The sequence below is a fragment of the Aplysia californica genome, unplaced genomic scaffold (genome assembly GCF_000002075.1).
Source record: "Aplysia californica isolate F4 #8 unplaced genomic scaffold, AplCal3.0 scaffold00023, whole genome shotgun sequence".
NCBI lineage: Eukaryota > Metazoa > Mollusca > Gastropoda > Aplysiida > Aplysiidae > Aplysia > Aplysia californica.
Genome location: NW_004797293.1, coordinates 2,138,244 through 2,141,862, shown reverse-complemented (window position 1 = coordinate 2,141,862; position 3,619 = coordinate 2,138,244).

Below are 3,619 nucleotides of genomic sequence, written 5' to 3'. Positions count from 1 at the left end.
CCCCCTCCCTCTCTTCCTCAACCCGTCCAACCATCCTCAAGCGACCCGTCCCTGTTTCTTCTCTGTAGCTTTTGTCTCTCTGTAAGATGACTCAGCAGTATTTCTGCCCTGCCTTGTCTCGTCTGATGTTCACCTTTCTTTGGGCGAGCATAACTCCTGCATCTTTTACCTTGCTGTACAGGCAACTTTTTACAGTGTTAAAATTTTTGTTTTTTTAAATAGATTTTACATCAGGTTTTAAATGTATTTTATGTTGAATTTTGCTTAAATGCCTTTTTTACACTATAGGGTTTACGCCTTTTTGACGATGAACAAATATTGACGATCGTAGCTTGCTACTCATTTCTCTGCTCGGAGGCTCTTGAAAAACTAGATTGTCTCAGTCTTTTCGTGTCTTTCCTCATTTAATTTCATTTCCTCCCATGAAATTCTGGACAATCTCCCCAAATTTTTGTTGCTTGAAGTTTATTTTCCCTGTCTTTGGTAACTGCCCAGCATTCACAGTAGCCGTAGAAAAGGACTGACAACACATTGCCATTTTCAACTTTTATTTTGATTGTCGTTGAGATGTTTCTGTTATGGGATACCCTTCTGTTATTCAGGCTTTGACCATGGGTGAAAGTTTGCCGACATATGCTGACCCCCACCGGTTTTTTAACCTCAACAGACCTAGGTCTGGGGCAGGAACGTACGTGAGTAAAAACTGGCAACTACGCAACATGATGCAAAACGATGGTCTTGAAGCAGGACAGTAGTCCTGAGAAAGCCCCCATCTGCCCTAGGCACATGAATATAATGTTAAAACTAGTTTTTTGTGCGTGTTTTGTAGTCTTTGCCATCTTATCTTTCTGTACCATGACTTTCAGGTTTTTGAAAATTCCCATCCTACCTCCTCAAGTTTTTAGGATGTCTTTGAACTTTCACCCATGGCTTTGACTCTTTTTATTGCTGACTGTCTATAGCTATTAATGCCATTTTCATTTTTTCATTGAATTTCTGGGGTACATTTGGCATCGGATGTAGCTGTATGTCCAAGACATTTGAATTGTTGAATTTGTTTTATTTTTCCACCTCCACTTCTGAGATTACAAATATAATGCCCTTCCAGCATTGGTTAATGTTTTGATTTGTATGGAGATGTATTTTTGGTTCTTTGGGTGTGAGGCTGGAGCAGACCATTGTCTAATGGGTAATTCTGTCCGGTTTTGGGCTGGCGTCTGCTACTGGCAGCGCCTGTACTCTGTCCACTTGATGTTTTTATATCTACTCATAATGAGCAGGTGTAATACTTTATGATAATAGTAATAATGCTTTGTAATAAATTCTATTACATGTACATTTTATTTCATGCGCTGTAAAAATGTTTTGATTCAGATCTTGCTGCATCAACACATATTATGTGCTAAATGCATTCATAATATATTTTTATCATATTTTTGTGTATATTACGGTATATATAAAGTTTTAGGTGCATATAATATATATACACTAGTCAGCTTTAATTTTTTTATGTACAAATGAAATCATGGTCGTTGTCACTCCTTTCCTGGCAGAGTTTTAAAAAAGTTGGAGATAAAAAACACTGAGGGAAGAAGAACAGGTTGAAAGCTTTAACAGTTTAGCGAAACCCAAAAGTGCTGATCTATTTTCTTAACTCTCTCCGGATGTATCGCCAATATATCGGCTGTGATAGGGTTCTTCAGTATTGTTTCGTTTTAACACGATCCGTCATTTATAATTACTTTTTAATGCTATTGAAAAACTCGGAAAGGATTTGAGAAACGAAAACATCTAGTTTCACTTTGTCAAAGCGTGGGTTTAGGGAAAAATGAGTGAATTAGTTTTTGCGGTCTTGCATCAACAAAATGATGCAACCGGACTCAGTATAAATTTCATAACTCAAACAAAAATGGGAATATTGCTTTCAAATAAAAAGCTGCGCATTCAGAAATTTATGGATTTGCTCTTGGCCTGTATATAAGATAGCTATGCTGATTCGATTTCACATGTTTGGTGAATGAAATTTTTTCCGTAAAAATTTTTTTTTTCTCATCACCATCGTCATTTTTAACCCTTCTAATGCATGCTTATGTTTAAAATTAATCCTTGTTTTATATTGGGATGTATTCCTCATTCAATTTCCTTCAATTTGATATATCATATGTTACGTTTGGAGTGATGGTTATGCTTCTATTAAGTTATTTTGTACACCACCTGCATAGCCAAATGGAGCCACAGGTTAATTATGTCTAGACCCCTAAAAAATTACGTCCGGAAAAAGTTAAACAGCAAAAACAAGTTGATCGTGTCGTGGCATTTTCTACTGTGAGGCTTTCCGGTTTCATAACTTCAACATTATGTTGTACAGAGTTCAGTGTGGTTCTTTACACTATTGATCGAGAGAGGGAGGGAGAGAGAGAGAGAAGGGGGGAGTGAGTGAGGGAGAGAGAGGGGGGGGAGGGGAAGGGAGGGAGAGTTATATACTTTTTCGTTCTTTGTGCATTACCACATGAGTTTCTACCATCTCTTTGTCTCCCAATAATGTTGTATTGATGATGCATGTTTGCTTTTTGGTTGGTACGAAATACTTCTTATTTCTGTCTATCTTTTTTATGAGATCGAGATGTTTCTTCTCTCCACTATGGTCATGTTGTGGCCTGATCATTCCTGCCATGTGAAATTTTTACCTGAAGGTTTACTTTGAAGCTTGGATTTATTGAATGCTGAAAAAAGTGTGAAAATTGTGAAGGGTGCTTTCTTGGCTGCACCCACAATCTTGACCCACCATGTAGGGGGTTGAGTCTGTTTTTTAATTCAAGTTTTGAGAGGTTGGCAGCTGTGTACATAGAATGTGCTGGATAGAGGGGGAGACTCTGTGAGATGTACATAGACAAGACAAAATGTTCTTGTATGGTTACTGAGTTCTCCTTTATCTTTTGGTAAGATTGCCTCTGGGGGTTTTTTCTCTATGTTCCTGCTCAGTGGCATAGAAATGTTTGTAAAATGTAAACGTAGTTTCAGCATTATTGTTTTCTTTTTGTTTGATTTTGAGTCAGGTAGGTATCTACTCCTTTTCTGTTTTCTTTTTCCTGATAAATTGCTCAAAATTTTAAAAAGTGTTTTTCAAAACCTGATTTCATAATTTATCTGGCTTGATTTTTTAAATTGGGATCAGATACTTAACATTTATATATGTCATAACGCACAAACGTTTACTCTGTAAAATGAGCCAAAAGAGAAAGCTGAAATGTGTACAAAACAAAGCACAAATGTTGTAGATTTGTTTCTGTATGTTTCCGATCTGTGTAATGAATTTTGCTAATTGGAAGATCAATTTGTCACTGTAAGGCCGGTCCCAGAGTGGCTCTGTAGGTCTGACCTGTAGCTCGCCTGGCTCGCACCGTGCAAATGAATGTATACATTATCGTGAGCTTAAACAGCGTCGCTGTGTCGTCTGTTTTTTGTCAGCTGAGCTGCGCAATGCGTCAGACGTGCTATTCAACAGTGTTGTAAAAATGGCGGACACGTGTTGCCTCTCTTCGTGTTTATTTTCGACTGAAACTCTTCACAGATCATCAAAATCAACAAGAAGTAAGTATTATTAGGTGCTTTACTATTA